The sequence below is a fragment of the Pyxicephalus adspersus genome, chromosome 2, assembly GCF_032062135.1.
Source record: "Pyxicephalus adspersus chromosome 2, UCB_Pads_2.0, whole genome shotgun sequence".
Classification (NCBI taxonomy): domain Eukaryota; kingdom Metazoa; phylum Chordata; class Amphibia; order Anura; family Pyxicephalidae; genus Pyxicephalus; species Pyxicephalus adspersus.
The window spans coordinates 33946128-33967300 of NC_092859.1; the positions used below are offsets into that span (position 1 = coordinate 33946128).

At 38.9% G+C, this 21173-nt stretch overlaps 1 long non-coding RNA gene across 2 annotated transcripts in view; it reads left to right on the plus strand.

Moving 5' to 3' along the window:
- The first annotated feature begins 547 nt into the window (after positions 1-547).
- LOC140323370 (uncharacterized) overlaps positions 548-21173 on the plus strand; it is a 255216-nt gene continuing 234590 nt past the window's right edge. The window contains exon 1 of one of the 2 annotated variants that reach the window (XR_011919363.1): positions 548-794. This is a non-coding gene — a long non-coding RNA (uncharacterized lncRNA). The remainder of the gene's footprint in view (positions 795-21173) is intronic. The other variant, XR_011919362.1, reaches the window with a different exon arrangement.

Below are 21173 nucleotides of genomic sequence, written 5' to 3' on the forward strand. Positions count from 1 at the left end.
AAAAAATGGGTTTTGAGTGCTCTTTTAAATGGGGAGAAAGTAGGAGTAAGCCGAATAGGATGAGAAGGACCATTCCAGAGAGTCGGGGCAGCTCTAGAAAAGTCTCAGGGCCGTGTGCATGACAAGGTTATGAGTGAGGAAGTCATTAGTAGGTCATTGAAGGAGTGGAGAGAGCGGTTGGGGGAGTATTTTTTTATTTCTATTTCTTTATTAAAAATAATAATAATAAAGTAGCATAAGTGATATTGATGCATTGTTGCACCAAAATCAATCGATTGCGAGAAGTTTTTCGATCGATCATCTGTTTTTTCAATTGAAAACTAGCCGAATCTAAAAGTGTACATATACCTGTGTGCATTACGATTTGTGCCAAAGAATACACTGTGATTTTAAGGAGGGCTTTGTGAGAAGAAATATTTAGTGTCTGTTCTAAAACCCCTGTAGCAGCTGTAAACTCTGTGACCTGCCCCTGACAGGCAGGGGCTGCTATCTGATGGATGTCCCTGCTTATTTCCGCTGAGCAGAGGGAAGGGCCAGTGTGTGTGTGTTTTGCAGAGTTGTAACTGGAGGGACACCCTGAATACAATGAAATACATAAAGATTTGTCAGTGTGTGAGGGAAGTAGAGCTGGCTACGTCAGCAGGGGTTGGAGCCTGCTCTACTCTGCCAATCTGGCTGCAGTGTAAGACTTTGTAAACAAGTCTAGTGAGTGATTTTACATGCTGTGTGTACACAAAGGTGCTGAGGTGCTGCAGGTCACAAACTTCAAGTCCACAACATCAGACTCTTCAAGGGTGAGTACAGTATATACAGAGGGTGTAGAATGTTTAATGTTGTGGCTGAAGGGGGATTCAGAGAAGTGGGGGCTATCACACCCAGCTGTTCTATGAAACACTTTTTGTTATTGATTTTTTAATATTCATTATTGTGTGATCAGTGGCTGCTTAGAGTTTTATGAATGGTTGTTCATTACACTTTTGCTTTTATTTTAAAAAAGAACACCAAGAGCACCTATATTTTCATCAAGTTTCTATCACTAAGCCATGTCAGTATCAAGCTAGTGCAGTAATGTTGTGTTGGTTTTGGTGGTGTGATCAGTGGAATTCATTAGCAGCATGACTAAAGTTCTCTATTTTATGCACTGGCATCTCAAATGTGTAGTTTGAGCAGTGAATGGTATCATTGTGAACCATGTGTAATGCTATGGGCAGAATATAACATGCCTGGTGCCTTTTTTTCTATTGTTTTCAGTGCTTCAGGTTTGATTTGTGTCCAGAAAGTTATTCTGAAAAGTTTGAATTTGGGACTACTTGAAAAATAAATGTTGGATGTGGCCGGTGACAGCCAACGATCTTATGTTTTGTTTCTGTAGAGTGAGAATGGAAGCTGATTGGTTGATATGGCGTAATATGTTGGCGCTATATAAATCCTGTTTATTAATAATAATATGGTCAGTAGGCTGTTTTTACCTTAGCTTTTATCTATCTCTACATCACTGCGTGGACCACAGAGTAAAGAACTGAGAAGTGATACCTGGCTTGTTAGGGCTCACTTCCAGCTTTGTTAGGTAGGTGGTAATAGACATCTCTGGTTTTTAAAATACTTTTTCAGAAGTTCATGATTTCCTTGACACATGGTCATGTTAAGGTGTCTTGCCAAGATAGCCAATCCTTCTCTATTAAATTCACTGAAATTTCGTAGTTTAGAAATAGTTCATTAGTTCTTAGTCACTGCAGAGGAGTTGCTGCTATCATGGTACCATCATGGAGTGCCTAGGATGGTTCATCAGTCATTTTGCCCACTAAAATCAGTTTAGTGACATGCCTGATAAATGTTCAGCAAATGCGCTCACCACACACAGATGATAGCTGGACCTAACTACACCAACATTTAAGGTAAGCTTGCAGATTAACCCACCAGCATGTTTGTTCTACAAAGGTGAAGTAAATGAAGATAATGTGCAAAATCCTGCCAGATAGGGATTCCTGGGTGTAATTAAATTTGAGACCCCGATCTAGACCCCCTGCGTGAATACTAACCACTAAGCAACTCCTCTTGGGTACTTTGAAGTGGCAGTGGTGAGGTGTGCAGTAACCTAATATTAATATTAAACAGGATTTATATGGCGCCAACATTTTACGCAACGCTGTACATTAAACAGGGGTTGCAGATTACAGACGAATACAGACAGTGACACAGGAGGAGAGGACCCTACCCAGAAGAGCTTACAATCTAGTAGGTGGGGGAAGTAACACACAACAGGAGGGGAGATATGTAGTGGTGGAAAGTAGTGATGGTTTCAAAATACAGAAGAAGATGAGTAGGCAAGATTGAAAAAATGGGTTTTGAGTGCTTTTTTAAATGAGCACAAAGTAGGAGCAAGCCGAACAGGATGACGAAGACCATTCCAGAGAGTCGGGGCAGCTCTAAAAAAAGTCTTGGAGCCGTGCGTGTGATGAGGTTATGAGTGAGGAAGTCATTATAAGGTCATTGGAGGAGCAGAGAGAGCGGCTGGGGGAGTATTTTTTTACCAGGTCAAAGAGGTAAGTGGGACAAGAACTGTGGAGGGATTTGAAGGCAAAGCACAGGAGCTTGAATTTGATTCTAAGGTGAAATGGAAGCAATGAAGAGAATTCCTTGGGGAACGCCAACAGGGAGGAGAATTGCAGAGGAAGAATTACCATTGAAAGAAACCTGAAAGGAGCGGTCAGACAGATAGGAAGCAAACCAAGAGAGAGCAGTGTCACAGATACCAATGGAGCGCATGATTTGCATTAGTATAGGGTGATCAACAGTGTAAAAAGCAGAAGAAAGATCAAGGAGAAGGAGCAGGGAAAAGTTGCCTTGAGACTTCGCTCCGATGGGATCATTAGCCACTTTAGTAAGGGCTGTTTCGATGGAATGGGCAGCTCGAATGTCAGACTGGAGAGGGTCAAGGGGAGAGTTGGTGCTCATGTAATCAGTGAGCCTTTTTTAGACAAGGCCCTCAAGAAGTTTGGAGAAGAAGACTTCCGGTTAACATGCCAATGAATGCTGAGTTTTAATTAGCTGCTCCCTTGTACCACTGTCCACTTTTTTTTCCCCAAAGACATTATTATTATTATTACACAGTATTTACATTCAATAAGCACATGGATCGGTTGCCTTGGACAACTTTTCTGTTTTTTCCTCGAATGACATTTAGAGATTTTCATTTAAGTCTAATAATTCAAAGCCTTCAAATAACCTTAATACCCCAGCTATATCTCTAGAGTTCCAAGTGGTTAGTTTGACGTCAGCTGCAGATCAGTTCCTGTAACTGTACTATGCCCTGTGATGACAGCATGGCAAAGGCACGAATGATATAAATGGAAATAATACAATGACAGCTCGCTGGCTGGAGATGCGTGCGTTTCACAAGTCTAGTTACTCTATGTCTTCACACAGAGAGGCTGGTGGAGAATGTAATTGTCTGCTCTCTGTGGGGAAGCGGAAAATAAAGTTCCTTGACTTGCACTTAAATGACCCTGAGCTATAGAAAGCCATTTAAAGTCATGCTGCAGCCTGTACTGATGTTCACAGTTGTGCAGATGGATGTTCATTGGCAGTTGTGCTTCCTGGAAGAGATTATACTATATATTTAAAGGGTCAATCGGCTCAGGTTTAGGTATTTATTGTTTTAGCACCTCTATTCCCTGCTACTCCTGTATACTGGTGTCATTTTGAGGAATTCTCATTATCACTGCCAGATTTTGTTATATGTATTTTTTTGTAAATTACAGAACATACATATTAGAAGTTAGAGTCTACCTGCAAATTAAGGGCTCTATTTATAAAACAGGGACTCTGGTATTCCCTCAAACAATCCCTCGTGGGAATCTTCCTGGTTATTAGTTTCAATGGCAGTAATAAATTCCCACTTAAGAATGTTTGAGGGATTGTCAGATTCACTGTTTTATAAATAGAATGCAATAGTAAAATACATGTCACATTTTAGATGTAATTGCATGTTAACATTTAAGGCCCTATTTAAAAAGCAGTATATCTGACACTCACCAAACATTCTCTGGAGAATCATTTACTGCCATTGGAAACACATGACTTGGAAGACTCTCCATCACAGAATGTTGCTTTTATAAATCAGCAATTTAAAGTATTATCCAAACTCCCCACAACATTGCTGAAACATAATGTTTCACATACTTCTTTCACCAATGATGATAGTTTCCATGCAATATGAAAAGCAAACATATTTTACCTAAAACATATTTTTGAGCAATATTCTTTTTATTCTAGCAATCTCATAAGGCTTCAGGTTTAGTGAGATTAGTCAGATTTTTGCCTAAATATATGTAGATTTGCTCAGTCTCCTCCATCTATTCACTTATTTTACAATAATATATAAGCAATTGCAGGATCATTCCCTTCTCCTGGATAATGATGGCCATATATCTTTCATCATGTTATAATGATAACAGCACTATATTTTATATATGACATACAAAGGCATGGTAATGGTAATGTGTTTTCTTAATGAGAATTTGTTTTGTGACCTATTGCAATATTATTTAGAGGACAATTTGGCAGTATTACATCCCTACCCTTCCATAGTTTTATTGTATTAAATGTACATTATTTGCATTCTTTTCTAAATGGAACTCTCAGTGTCGCTCTCTTTATAGTGTAAATAGGATGTCCGCCATTTAGCATGCACATTGTTTTCAGTGATTTATAGGGGTTTTCATCTTTTCTTATTGCCATTTTTCAGGTTATCAGAAAATATTTAAAGGTGGCAATCAGTGCTTGATCATTCCATAATTATCCTAAATTAATTATCAAAAGCTGTATTTGCTTGAATGGAGTCACTAATCGCCTTTTCTTAATCTGTGGTCGCCACCACAAAGTATAAAATCAGCTACAACTTTTCAATAGTGTCAAGGTGACAAGGTACAATCATTATGGCAATAATGCTGCTCACCACTAACAAATACAGTGATCACCATCTCTAACAGTGTAAGTGGTGATCTTCTAAAAGTGAAGATTCTGCTGAATAGTGGGGATCCTTTCAGCTGATCGCTTGTTTTATAATTGTGGTGTACATACTGTTTGACAAAAAATTGTGCTGTGTATAAAGAACTCGTTGATAAAATGGATATGTAAACTTGCTTTGTGAGAAGGAGTACATAAATTACACCCAATGTATGGCACTGCTAAGAAGAAAGCAGAATCTGCATATGTAATGACAAATATAACAATATATTCTGTTGCTCTCTTTTTTTTTATTTACATGTATCTTGAATATTGCAAAAAAGACTATTAATTTTATTGTATTTGCTTTATTTTCCCAAATTCTCGTACTTGATATTATTGCCTGTAGGATGTCACATAGCTGCTGCTCTTAAGTTGTAAGTGGAAGAATATGCCATCTGAGAGATGAAATAGAGGATGTTGCTGCTAATTTGGAAGTCAGGCACAGAATGTAGCCCTTGGCTCTGGGAAGTTGAGAAGCTCTGGTGGGACTAAAATTTTTAAAGCAATGATGCACAACCTGTACGTGAATCGAAGAACTGATGTTGAATAAAATAATATTTTGCAAGTCTTGTGACCACAAACAGCTGGTACAAGTTGTTAGTAGTATGAAACTACTATTGGTCTGGTAAGCGCACGTCTCACATTCTGAGGTTTCTAACCTATACCCACGATACAGTATGACTCTAAGCTGCTACCAGCCACGTAGATCTTCCATAGAACGTGTTCTTTCTGTTAACAGAGACAGGACCAAAAGAGAAGCTACTGCATTGCTCCGCATGCTATATTTACTTACTGGTCTAGACTGGAAGAAATAAGTAGGCTGCCATTGTTAGATTGCCTTCTTTAAATTCTAGTTATGTAGCTGTCTCTTGTATCAATACCTTTCGAATTATTGGTCAGGAACAAGCATACCGACCAAGGGTCCAACTAAAAACACATACATTTCCTGTGTTTGAAGAATTTGATTTGGGTCTTAGGACAGCATAGCGGTAAACCAGGTTAGTGAAAAGCAAGGGGTATTCACAAGCATGCCACATGTTGACTTACATGATGTAAATAAAGCAACATTTATATGCAAAAGTTTCTATTCAAATAAATACCCTTAACACAACCCCCCCCCCCCCAAAGATAAGTGGTCACAGTAGGGTCTATTTATTTTGATGAACAACACACACACACGTTTGTCTGCCCCCAGGATAGTGACATATTTATTACAGTGAATGTAGGTTTTTCTTTTCTCATTGGACCAGTTACACAGAAATATCTAATGTTGAAACATCCTATTATAAAGTCACCCTTCCTTTGTTATACTACAACAATGAAGGGGTCAGCATGAGTTGTAAGTAAACATAATGCTTTACGCATTTTTTTGGCAGAAAATATGGTTCCTGTGTATGTGTTTCAAGTGTGTACTTGACAGAAGGTGCACTTTCACTAGCTGTAACACTAGATTTCACCAGCAGGTGTCCCTGGCGATCCTGAGGCCAGCATGTGGTTTGACCTTCCACTGTTAATTAAATAGATCAATTTCATAATTTACATGACACCCCCTGACCATTAACCCTTTTTGCATACTGGTGTAAAGTATTATTATTAGGCTGTAATTACAGAGGTGGATTTCCTTTTATACATACAACATAAGGAAGAACCAACTCTAAATGCCCTGCCTTACAAATCAATCACTGCGACAGGATTAGCTGGGTCTTATAGTGCTTCATGGTTAAAATAAATTTTGAAGTTATGGTTGTAGTACTTATCTCTTTCCTGGATGGTAAGCACTCCATGTTAAATGAAGCACACACAGGAGAACAATGATTTCCTGTGAGTAAGGTGCTTCATCAGGGAGCAGCATCATTACTATACCCTTAACTCTCAATGAAATGATAAAACATTAGTGGAACTGAATCATTACACTGCATCATGTACGATCCACTAGAGGAAAAACAGCAGCAGAAAAGAACCAGGTACATCATGTGGCTTCCCAAAAAAAATCCAAAAGTTACGTATAAACCATAAAATACACAATGTAGGGTTTTTATAGAGGGGTGGTTGTTGGCTGGTGATGGGGAACTCTGTGTGGGGTTTTATTCAGCAGCACCATGTACTTAATGCAAGGGCAGGATTATCTACAAACCTGGTCTGGAGCCTGGGACCCCAAAGATGTTGTCCAGGGGGCCAAACCTAAATGGTAATTCTCCTGCATTTGAACAAAGGAATATATTAGGCGGTACGTTAAATAGCCTATACAAGAAAGGATGTGCTTGTAGGCTTTGCTGTCAGATAGGTAGGGGTAAATCTAATTAAAGAGAGTGTAAATAGAGCAAGCTTTATCAATGTCCATCAATAAACACAGGAGGCCAAATCTTCTGTCTTGCCTAGGACCTTATTCTGCCTTAATCTATTCCTGCTTGATGCCTTACAACTTGAAAGTGAAGATTCTTATTAAAGCTATCTTTAGTTATTTTTTTTTTTCTAAATTACAGAATGTTCCTTCACCAGTGAGATTACGTTTGTCGTTTTTGTGTATGTTTAATGGGTAAAATATAAACTCCAGACCAGCAATGAGTCAGTGTATGACAGCTTTGTAAGTGTTACGTTACTCATCTGGAGAGAATTACCAGCCAAGGGAAGTGTGTAACCCCTTCACATGAAGTTCACTTTCCTGCCACCAGCCATGTTTTTTATGATAATTGTTACTTGGTGATACTCATTGGTTTAGGTAAAAACTGAACATCGCTGTAGAAGATTAGGAAGCAAGGCATTCAAAGTTCCCTTTGTCTTGAATGGGTCCTAGCAGTACACCATGACCTATGCACTCCTGTGCCCATGGCCTCATATCTGTAGTGTGAGATCATTGAAGGCACTTCTCACTTCTCTCACAAGATTGCAGATGTCACTACTGTGATGCTTACTGTTCTCTGAAAGTGTGAAAGCTGTACCTGCAACACACAGTGCATAGATCTTCCCTGTTTTACCTGGATTGATTCTGGCTTCCTGCACCTCTTCTCATCTTTTGCTGCTATTTGGTTATTCCTCCATCTGTCATCAGTTCAACAGTTATCACAGAGGCAGCTCTGACATGATGAAGTAAAGCAGTACCTCTAAAATAATGGCACCCCCTCCCCCTAAGGGTGAAACATGTCAATAAGGGGAAAAAAGTTTAGGTTCAGGGAGAAAAATGAATATCTTTCAGTTTTAGTCTTTTAAAAAAGAGACACCCCACTAACAAATACCGCAGTGTAGATCTTAGTGATTAACCCCCAGTTCAAACTTCAGTAACAGATACCTCATTGCAGATCTCAGTGACGGCCCCCCAGTGCAGATGTCAGCGAGACTCCTTAGTGACCATCCCTCATGCGGATCTCTGTGACAGACTCTCATTGAGGATTTAGGTGGCAGACCCCAGTGCAGACCTTGGTAGCAGACCACCAATGGTTAGTAAAAAAAAACAAAAAACTTTCCTTTTACATTTTCCACACTGCTACTCCCTTTCCCTCACCCTTTGCTGGGACTAAGTAGAGCCTGTTGGACAGGAGATCACTACACCCTAGAACTCTGCACAGAGCAGCTGAACACTGAAATTGACGTAATTTTGCCTGGTTGAGGAAAATAAGGATTATACTAAAATCCCTGGACAGTCCTGCTGATATGGGTTAGTGGTATGCAGCAGGCAGTACTGGGGACTTGTCCTCTTCTCATTGCTTGCTCTTTCACTAGCTGTTATGGGCCTTGTGATTCAGTGATAACTTTGTCATTATAAATTGGTAATTGTGGTGTCCTTTTGATCTCGGATGCCAACTCCCATTAATGTATATTAGCAAAAAGAATTTAGGGTCACCCTATACCCAAGAACCAGGAATATAATGGCTTCCAATAAATGTGTATAAGAAAATGAATGTATTTTATTCTAAAATCAGTATGTTAAATGCCAGTAAATTCCTTCTTTTGGTATAGGAAAACCTTTAAGTTCATTTTGATATATTTGTCATTACTACAAAGTAGTATATACAGTGGCTTCAGAAAGTATTCAGACCCCCTTCACTTTTTTCAATTTTGTATGTTGCAGCCTGATACTACAATCATTGAAATTCTTTTTTTTTTCAATTAATCTACATTCAGTACCCCATAAGGAGAAAGTGAAAACAGAATTGTAGACAATTTAGTACATTTAAAAAAGAAAAAACTGAAATATCACATTTTCCTAAGTATTCAGACTTTTTGTAACAGCCCTTGAAATTTAACTTAGGTGCCTCCCATTTCTCTTGATCGCTGCTGAGATGTTTCTGCACCTTGATAGGAGTCCATCTAGGGTAAATTAAATTGATTGGACATGATTTGGAAAGGCACACACCTATACACCTATAAAGGGCATCATAGCTAGCAATGCATGACAATGCAATGACAGCATATCAAAGAAACTGCCTGCAGAGCTCAGAGACAGGATTGTTGCAATCAGATCAGGGAAAGGCTAGAAGAAAAAATTCTGCAGCACTGATGGTTACCAAGAGCACAGTGGCTTTTTATAATATTCAAATGGAATACGTTTTGTGCAACCAGAACTCTTCCAAGAGCTGGTCGCCTGGCCAAACTGAGCAATCAAGGGAGAAGAGCCTGAGTGAGAGAGGAGACTAAAAAGCCAATAGTCACTCTGATTAAACTCCAGGGATCCTGTGTGGAGATGAGTCTAAGTTCCAGAAGGACAACCATAACCGTAGCCCTCCACCTATCTGGGCTTTATTGCTGAGTAGCTAGACAGAAGCCTATCCTCATCTGGAGTTTGCATAAAAGCATATGAAGGACTCTCAGACTATGACAAACAAGATTCTCTGATATGATAAAACCAAGATTGAATTGGTTGGCTTAAATTTAAAACATTAGGTCTGGAGGAATCCAGTCATCGCTCACCACCTTCCAAATACTATTCCAACAGTGAAGCATGGTGGTGGCAGTATGCAGTGGGGCTTTTTTTTCAGCATCAGACCTGACTGGTCTGGGAGATTGGTCAGGGTTGAGAGAAAGCTAAATGGAGCAAAGTACTGAAATATCCTTAATGAAAATCTGTTCACAGGGCTCAGAACCTCAGGCTGGGCTGAAGGTTCACTTTCTAACATAACTTTCTGACCCAAAACACACAGTGAAGACAACACAGGGGTGGCTTAGGGACCATTCTGAAAAATGTCCTGGAGTGGCCCAGCCAGAACCCCGACTTGATATCTAACCCTATGGCTTGCCACTGATGGTCCACATCCTACCTGATTGAGGTTCAGAGAAATTGCAAAGAGGAATGGCAGAAAATCCCCCATTTCAGGTGTGTAAAGCTTGTCGCATCATACCCAAAAAGACTCAACGCTATAATTGCTGCCAAAGATGCTTCAACTAAAGAATAAGTAAAAGGTTTGAATAGTTATGTAATATGTAATATTTAAGTTATTTTTATCAAAGTTACTAAATTGGCTAAAATTCGTTTTTCACTTATGTAGTACTGAGTGTAGAATAAAGAGAAAAAAATTGAATGGAATCCTATTTTCTTGCTTTTTATGGTTCTGGAAAAAAGCATCGGGACATTATTTACAAATGAAATCAATACATTTTTTTTTTCAAATACAACAAAAAACAAATAAAATGAAAAAAGAATGTATGCCTAGGGTAAAATGTAAAACACAAAACAAATGAAAATTAAAAAAAATGTATACAAAGGTTAAAAAAAAAAAGTATAAAAACAATTGCTAAAGGTAGAAGGGCTTCTGCTGTGATACAAAGCAAATCCTAGCTATTACATTGAAGACTTGTGTCCAGCTGTCTACCTAAATGCTTCCTATTAGCAGATAGTGAAGATTTTTGGATAATTATTATTATGTTATTAGCCTATTTGAATTGAAGATGAATTTGTTATTTGGGGGGTTGATTGGGCAAGTTATACTTAACAGAATTTTATTCAAAACTAAAACAAATTGTGTTTGTACGCTGTTTATGCATGCATAGAGGTTCTTGGTGGTCATGGTCTCAATCCCTGGCCGGTGCCCTGCACACTCACGATGTTGATACTCACCCTCTGCATCATCAAGGAACCTAATAGGAAGAAAATCGCTCAATTTTCCCAAATACATCTGCAAAAGGCATATACAAAAGTATTCATAAAAATTATAAAAGTATTCATAAACAAAAGTATAAAAGGATTCAAAAAATTAACTGCCAGGTTTTTCCAGAGAGGGTGGGGAAGACTTAGAAGCCCAGAGTTAGGCTTTCACAAAAACAGACATCTCATAACAATTTAGAGGGAATCACCTATAACAGATGTAAAGTTAAATAGTCCTCAGCCCTCATTTTTAAAAAATCTGTGTTATGAAAACAGTTTGTCATCATTAAGAAGAAAACAAAAACTGTGCACTTGTTTTGATACCATGAGTCAAAAGAAAAGTAGTGGGTCCTCTGCCAAGTGCTGACAACAAGGTGCTGCGAACAAACCACAAAATACAATTATTGCAAGGGAAGTTGGAAACCATTTTCGATTCAGCGCCAGGACTTTAAAAAACTGTTGGCAGGTCATATTTTCTCCCATGTTTCTCACGCACCATAATTGCCATGCTAACCTCTAAGTGGCAGCTGTTTGTTACACTTTAATTGTGTGTTTCATGCCTCTTCCACTTAGGACATTGGGGTTACAGCACAATCTTTTGCTGCAAATGTTTCTATGATTTAAACACCAGTCAGTTACGGGTGAGTAACACGTTTTGTGGTTGGAGACATACTTCCGACATTTCTCACTAACACTTGGTTATCTTGTTCATCAAAAAAACAAAACAATATGTTCCTTTCCACATCCTATTAGCACATGTGGTGAAATGTACATTTTAACAGTGTTACACTGCTAAGAGGAGAACAAATTGAAAAAAAAAAATATTGTAGAGCTATGGGCTTCCAATAATATTAAAAAGAAAGTATGTGCTGTGCCCCTTAATTATCAGTGCTTCTGCAAAGTCTCTAATACCTGGTAATCCTGCAAGTGCAGATCACCAAATGCAACAAAGTGACAACAATGCTGCACTTCTTCTGGATTTAAAGCAGGATGTGGAGGATGTGGATATCACCATTGTCACAGCTAATTTGCAAACCTGTAACTTGTCAGTCATCACCAGACTACACTTAGCCCTCCTAATCCCGGCCAGCAACCCCGGGCGGAGCCGGAACAAACTACCGGCGCCGCTGGAGCTCCGGAGCCACATGCGGCTCTTGAGCCTATGTGTTTTGGCTCCCTTCGCTATTTACCCCGGCCGATGTTAACACTTTTGCCGCCGGGGTAAATAGGGAACATTCCCTTCCCTCCGTAGGAGAGGGATTTCTCTTAAGGGGGCGTTCCTGGTGGGGGCGGGACTTGAGAGAGAGTCCAGCCTACTGTGCTCCTGCCTACCCCTAAAATGGCCTGGTGGCCAAAAAAGTTTGCTGACCTCTGTTGTAGACTAAGCTTAAGGATGAGTAAAAGGATGGCAGGTGTTGGAGGAATGACTGGAATTCCATTTTAAATGTCTCAGTCTTTGCTGATAAACAGATGCTGAAACTGTAACACAACAGGATGTGGTTGATAGTTTGTGTTTCTTTTTACAGTTTATTTTTCTGAAATGACATAGTGACATCTAGTTTCTGTAATATGTGAAAGATAGAGCTGTGTTTGTTGTCAAACTGTTTTTGTAGTATTAAAAATTCATATATTTTAAAGATTAGTACTCTGAGATGCTGTTGTGGCAAAAGAACAGGAAATGTGTTTTCCCGAAGAACGCATGTGTTCTTCCTGTAGTGTGAAGAGCTTATTGTACAACTTATTTCTTTAGCCCAATGAAAGCCTTTCTTAAAAAGATGATACCTACCGCGTATTGTACAGCAAAGTGATGATGGTTATCACCAGGACTGAAACTGATGGAAATCCACATGCTCTACTGACAACTTAGAAAGGATTTTTCAAGAAATATCTCTAAAAAAAAAAAATAGGAAAAAAGCAAAAAGGGAAAGTAGGACTCAGTTCCAAAGGAGGGACAGGTGGAAGCAAAGGTATCAGTTTTTACTAGAACTGACCTTATAACCAGTGCTGAGAGAAACACAGAAATGCAAAGATCTCTTTTTCAAAATGTTTGTCGCCTGGCTGCCATATTGTATGTCTAAAATCATTACCTTCCTGGACATCAACTAGTAATGCATGTCTAGAGTTCTGGCTTTGTTGCTTGTATACTTGTTTGGCTTTGACATCTGAAAGAAATCACCAAAATACTGCTGCACATTGTTTTGTACACGTTGTAGAGGTTCACCAGATATCAGATGGACCTTCATATTTTAAAAGGCTTGGTAACCCATTCAATCACCCTAGAAAGTGGGAATCTCCACTTTAAGTCATTAGGACGTCAATAAACCTCTCCAGCTTTCAATCATCCTTCTCCACTACCCTAGAGGAAATGTGCTGCCTTTTACCCACCACTCCAGCTGAGGCTTTTACCAATACCACAAGCAAAAGAAATACATTTCCACATCATAATATGCTGCTAGCTTGCTGCCCCAACACTTCTTTTCCAAAATGCTCATTTTGGGGGAAGGGTTACAGTGTTTTATATATATACATTTAAATCAGAAAGTATTAAAGTCGCAGAAATAACATGACAGCCAAAAACTAGCATTTTAGAAAGAAATCAACAAGATTCTCAATTTGTTTAAAATGGGAAAGAGGGACACCTTTTATTTTATTACAAAGTAGGCAAAGAGCACACACCAGGTATACTGACCACAAAGAATGAATACACAAAATATGGCTGGTCATAAACACAAGTGCTTTTTTTCCAATGTTAAATACACAGTTTATTGTTTATAACACTGTGGTAATTATTACTATTAATGTCCATACCGCTGGCCAAAAGGAGGAACAACTAAGGGATGAAGAAGGACAGAGAGATTTGGTTTAACAAGGACAGTTTTTTCACCAGTAACAATTGGAAGCCATGGGTCAGAAATGGTAGCATACATGTTTCTATCAGCACAGGTTTTTCTTAATTGTGTTAAACTCCGCTTTGAGTTTATTCAGACAAGTTTGCTTAGGGGAAGCTGTCCATAGCTCTGCTTTCGTCTCTCTGAATAAATGCCCCATATACATGTTCACATGCTTCAAGGCTTGTCTGGACAAGTGTGTTGGATCTTAGACAAACTCATTTCTACTTAGACCTGTTTGGAGACAGCTCTAAGACCTACTTAGACGTGACCGGGCAAATCTCTTCTAAATTGGACATGTCGCTAACTGTTCAGATATGTCTGGTCAGGTTCTGTGCAGTATATTCAAGTTTAGTCATGTTCAAGTCTCTGTACACAAGATCAGACAAATGGCTTTGAAAGCAGACATGTTGAAGACTGTTAAAACCAATTCAGGCAAATATCCTTTAATCTGGTTTTGTTTAGATCTGCCTTGACCTGTCTGGGCAAGTGTCTTCTAGCAGGATCATGTTGAAGTAAGTTTAAACCTGTTTGTCTAGAGTTAATCTGAATGTAAGCTTGCATACAATCATATAGACAAGCACCTGAACATAGCAATGTAGAATGTTTTCTTGACAGATATACATAGATAAATACATTATATTTCTATATTATATATATTTTAAGGAAGGCCTAAAGTCGAACTTAACTGACTTTATACTCACTTGTCCCCATTCGGTTTATTCTGCATCATCATCTTATTCCTTTTTCTCTTCCTCATTGCGAATTTAGGCCATCTTGTTTGGCTTGGCTCAGGAGTTCTTTTGGTCCTGGTTGCTACAGGGAAAGCCAAGGTTCCCAATTTTGGCAACCAACACCGTGGTGGACATGTGCAGCTCAGTGGTTTCACAGTTAAAGGAGCGATCAGGCAGGTAAGACTGTTTATTGCAGAAGGGACATTGCCTGTTTCTTTCTGCAATAAAGTTCTGCCTCATCGCAAAATTTTGTTAGCAAAGCTTTAGTTCCACTTTAACTGGTAGTGACAGCAGTAAACATGCACTACACAGGCAAGTTTTTCCTTTTCCACCTTATTCAGCCCGTTCAATGTAGGCTGGCTTTGTACAGCAAATCCATAAGATAAACAAAAAATCGGTTTTTACATGCCGAATTTGTCCGTGTATGAGAATATATTTTTTCTGGTTGATGGTGCCCCTAACTTCTCTCACAACACTTATCGGATTCCTTCTAATCTATAAGTGACAGCTTTATTCTGTTACTCAGTATGGTCATAACTATCTACTACTGTCATGGACCAAACCAAAATTAGTCACAACTATGAGGAGTCCTGGTCTACCCATCATCTGACACCCACTAATATCCCTAAACATAACATAGACCCCCAGCAGAAGTGTGTATAGGGACAGAATCTTCAATCACCCATACATGTTCCAGTTTTAGTGGTAGGATCCAAAAAAAGGGATGGATGAAAGTTAGAAGAAAATGTTCTCCCCATGCACACCTTTAACATCCACCAAACTGATTTTGTTAAGTTCGGTTGCCTATTCTGCAGGTTCATTTTTTAGTATGGAAACATGACATCTGGATCTTCACACTTACCTAAAATGATTGCAGAAACATTCTTTTACTACTGACCTTTGCATTATCTAACCCTGGCTAGTCAACTCTGCATTACCTACTACTGACCTTTGCAATTTACGTAACATACTACTGACTACTCATTCAGTGTTACTACTAATCCCTGCATTCAATAATACATACTATTTTCCAATACTCAGATACTTACTATTGACCACTGAACTCTGCATATGGTGTAGGGGGTGCCCCTGAGCTGTCCGTTACATACCAGTGACCCCTGCACTCTGTCTATATTATGTGTGCAAAAAGCATATTTGGAAAAACTAATAAAGTTTTTGAAAAAAGTGAGACAGTGAGTAATTAAAACAGTTTTTGTGTAAGTAGGCTCATGTTTTATTTATGCATGCCACTTTATACCCCTCCCACCGTCCTATTGTTGCCACTGTGCACTCTGATCATATTCATCCTTACTTTCCACGGGGTGTACAGTGGAGTAGAGTGACAGTATGTATTTTGTTCTTGTTTTTGGCGCGTAAACTACACCAAACTTATTGTCCTCCCTCCTCACTTATATGTATATATATATATGTAATGTAAACCCTAAAAAGAACTTCTATTTCTTTCATGTTGTCCATTCCTATGTTATTTGAATGATTCAATAACTCTTTCAGGTTTATATCTGGGGACTATGATTAACCCCTATGTTGTGGAGGTGGAACACTGCGTGTGAGTTCCAAAAGTTTAGGAGAAGCATAAACAACACATGCACAAAAATGTGTGTTGTCAGTCCACAACAAAACTTAGCTAAATACACATCTGGCAGATGAGAGGGTACTATTTTTTCTGTATTTGCATGGTCATTACAGGGATACAACATAGAGAAATGTGCATGTATTGCAGAAATACGTTATTCTTTACACTTTTTATTACTATGTATGTTGGAAAATCAGATCACCTGAGAAGAAAAGCCTCCAAGCGGTTTGATGACAATTCCTATTATGACCAACAAATCTTTCGTATCGTTACACTGTGTTTCTTGGCAAAGAAATGTTCTTTTGCAATTAAAGATAATTATTAACCTCTAGTGTCTCTTGTTGGCAAATAATCATGTTTTAGAAAAGATTGGATAATGTTTGGGAAAGTCTAATATCGAGCATGTTGTGTTTTATATGTGGAAACCCTACACGTGCTGCAAATTTTTCTCTGACTGTTTCTAGAAAGATGAATTGATTCTTCTGATTTAGCAAAGCGGAATGTTAGAAACTTCAGAAGGACATTGCAATTCACTAATTTCCATAATATTATTTACCATCTGTATGAGGGGCATCAATCAATGGCTTTTAACAAGTTACCATCTAGTTGTCCATCTTGCAGACTGTTAGAATAAAGAAAATATATATATATATATATATATATATACATATATATATTATGCTACAAGAGGGGTAATACGAGGACATGGAGTGGGAAAGGGGCGGTTGGTGGGCTTGCAGGTGGCAGTGCTGGGCAGCAGACTGTGGCATTTAAATAAGATGAAACGTTTTCTGACTGCTGTTACATCCTACATGCATCTGTCCAACTGTCAAACAACAGTAACAGATTACAGGTATGCTAGCCCCCTCTAGTGCATAGCAATGAAACTAATAATGTGTTCTGATTAAAGCAGCACTAAAGTGAAAAAAAAAATGACACTTACCTTTACCTTTAGATCCCCCTGGAGCTATCTTCCATATGGTCCCCTGTCGCCCTGGTTTCTTGCCTAATCCCGGCAACTTCATCGGTCTTCTATCTTCTGCCTATAGCTACGTACACACGTCCAACGGTTCTCGCCCGATAATCAGCTAAGGGCCGATATCGGACCAGAATCTGGGGTATGTACAGCGTCAGTCATCCATCTTCCGAACGACCCTCCTGGCGGATCCACAGATGATGGAAGATTAACGATCCTAATGCAAGGGAAGGGGGAGAGCGCGCAGCAGGGTGGCCTCTGTTGCTCTCCCCCTTCCCACTGCATAGAGCAGAACAGTGCTGAAAGATCCTTTCCAACAACTATTATTGCACGTGTGTATGCGGCTTCCGATCTAGCATTGCGCAGACACAAGATCAGGTGACAAACAGCTTTATTTGTAAAAAAAAAATAATAGTTATGAATCCCAGGAGGGTGAGGATGAATCCTTGGGCTGCTCCTTCTATGCATGCCTGAGAAAAGACTTGTCTGTCATTGCAAAAAGAAAGATGCTGATCTCACGCATGTGCAGTGACAAAAAGTCCTTTCCTAGAAGCCCCTGCATAGAAGGAGCAGCCCAAGCCTCCTGGGATTTGTGACGTGCATATCCCAGGGGGCTCTGGGCTCCCATTCAGTACAGAAGGTAGGGGCTTTGCCTTTTTTTTTTTAAGGACATTTAACAAACTTAATTTCACTTTATATAGCAGGGTTATCTATCCTACCCAAGTAAAAATTGTGGTTATAGGTTCTCTTTAAATATACTGCATACATAACTGATAAATGACACAATGGGGTTGATTACTAAAGGAATTTAGGCTGTTCAATTACCAAGTTGAACTTATCCACTTGCAAGGGATAAATCACCTAGCTTAGTGAATGTGCTAAATCACTTTGTAAAGAGTGAGTTCTCTTTGTAAAGAATACCCACTCACATACATGGCAAGGATTTTTTCTTGCACATGATTGCATGGTTTGAGTCAGCAGAATTTCAAATCATTTACTAAGCAAAGAGAAGTGCAAGGGCATAATTAACCTTGCTATGTGAACAGTCTTTATTGCAGAACCCTATCATGCTGACTTTCCTTTGCAGTCAGAAAATGTCTAATAGTATCATCCGACAGAAACGAGGGGGCCTTGGTACAGCCATCTACATTCCTGAGAATTCTGATTAGAAGTCATCATCATGGAAGACTCATGAAACCATACTGCCTTTATTACTGGAAATTGCCCGAGGATGGGGGCTGTTTCATCTGGATTACTGCATTGTTCTGAGGGGAAAAAATTCACAGGACCCAATCTTAAATAAGCTCTTTTTTGGGCCATATTTCATCTGTAAACTAAAACTGCCCATTGTATGTGCCCAAACATTTTGTATTTTTTTAAAGAAAAGGATGCATATCCAAAACATTTTTTTTTTTTCATTTTGTACTTATTAGGAATAAATCAGAGTGCCGTTTACACTTGTGTGTTGTAGGACACACAAAAACAAGCTTTGCCACAACATGATTATGCCACAACATTATTATGCACCAGCTCCATATGCAGTGTGTTGTGGTGACATTGATTGTAAATGGCATCCCATTCCATTGTACAGCAGAAACCGAGGCATTGCAGCAGACCACAACATTGATATGAGAAAGGGTAATACACTTTAATGTTCAACCCAGCAGTTTTTTTAAGCTGGGTGGGAATAAATTGTAGGTGGGTGGCGGCCCCTGTATTGTGATCAAACTCTTCAGTAACCACCCAAAAACATCCAGGTTGTTACTGAAAAAAGCCAGGCGGTAGGCCCAGCTAAAAGTGGCTGGGGAGCACTTTATTCATGCGCTGTGATGAACTGGCAACAAATTCACAGTGAATAAATAATATGTAAAACACAGCAGCTGAATACTAGGAATAGACCCCTATACCTTTGAATTCTCAAAAATACAAATTGGACCTCATACCCTGGACATGAAAAGGTTCATTCTGCTTTTGGATCTGCCACATATTAAACCAAAATAATATATGGTCAATGAAAAGTAATATGTGGTGTGCAGTAACGCCAAGATTGAGATTTCAACCTAATGTACAGACATCAGCTAAAAATGATGGTGAATTCGTTTATTACACAGTTCTCTGTAGGATAAAATCCACCAGGAGAAAAGAAAAGAGATGTGATAAAAATTCCACTAGGTGGCAGCAAAAGAACAAACAAATAGTTTTTTAATCCAATTTAGGTCAGCCCCAAGTTCAGTAATATTTAAATATAAAACATTTTGCATTAACTCTTTTGCATTAACGCCTAGCCTGGAAGGGTTCACCAAACCAAAAAAAAGTATATCTGCATTACATGCAGTTTTTACCAAGTTTTATAAAAAAAAAAAAAAATAAATAACCTGTTGATCTGCCAGAAGTACATTCAGCTCCTGATTTTTAGCTGTGGGCTGACAACACACAGATTATTTGTAGACTAAATGGTGTCAGTCCTACCCAATTGTCTTTTTCTAAACTAGAAACCCTTCCCCTTCTGCTTATCTCCAGAAAATAGTGACTAATGCCGTTCTGTAGTTCAAGATAAGAACTAGACGGTTGTACATGATGCACAAGATTTCCCCCCCTTTCTCTGTCAATGTTTGTATGTCAATTTTATATAACTTTTCAAGACACCTCTGAATTTTTGATAAGATCAATAAGTCTTTTTTTTGCTCTTGACATATATAACAGAACATTTTAATAGTATACTTAACAGACCAAAGGGTGGCATAAATAAAAGAAAAATGTATTTGTTAGGGTTTATATAAATTTTAATTTCAGTAGGATCCCAAAAATAGCAGATACAGCATAGCTGTCTGAGTAAAAAGGTCCTATCATGTATCAATGCATAAACCATGGTTATTGGTCAAAATACAGTGTAAGTAATTTTTAGGTTTTGTGGCATTTTGGGGGCTACTTTTTCTAGGATTGATATAGTTTATAATTTAAGGCTTTAGGGCAGCAGGTATTTCTGGAGTCTGGAGGTGCTGATTGCAAACAGTACTTTTCTCTGCTACGAAAACAAGGTCTGGCGATAAATAAGCATCTGTCTCTGGGGCCAAATGCAATCAAGATGTGGCTACCATATCAGCCTTTGGAGAGACTGACATAGCCCAGCAATCTGCATAACTATGGAAGCCCTGGGTAGGAGGGCTACTGTACCTGTGAGCATACCCTATATTAAAAAGTTAAAAAACAGAGACTGCTTGTGATTGTGAAAACATGCATTGCGAAGAACACACCGCAATGAAAATGGGCATTGTTACATTGTCTTACATATTGGGTGTGAAGTAAAGAAGCATGGTTAATCTTTTAAATTATACTATTTGCAGTCTTCATTTCTTGTACCCACAAAATACCCATTTATATTTAACCATGAGCCAAAGAAAGTTTCACATATATAAATCTTAAAGATCAAGGAAAAAATTGAATAAAGCCAAAGCGTACAAAGCTTGTGGCCGTTCAGACAGTGCAATGTATAACACAGTAAGAATTATGAATCATACCCCCCCCCCCCCCCCTATATTTCTAGATAGTTAGAGGTACTGCTAGAGGTTACAGTGGTGCAGGTTGTGTGAAAAAACCCTGTGACCTGTATGGAGGGGACAAGTGTTACCCTGATCTCAGTCTCTGGAAACTTTGTTATTCCCTAGGATCAGTGGAAGGAAATAATGGCCTGTGTTGGTGGCAGGTAAAGAAAAGATGTCTGGCATAGTTAAAAGGAAAAATGCCCTGGCCAATGGGAGATGCAAATGCCTAATGTTAAGCCCTGTTAAGCAGAGATCCAATGGACATTAGCGAATTGTCACTGGAAATGATCTTTTGTGATATTTTACAGCGACAGATAAATTATCAAACACTGTACACACATCGCCATTCTGTT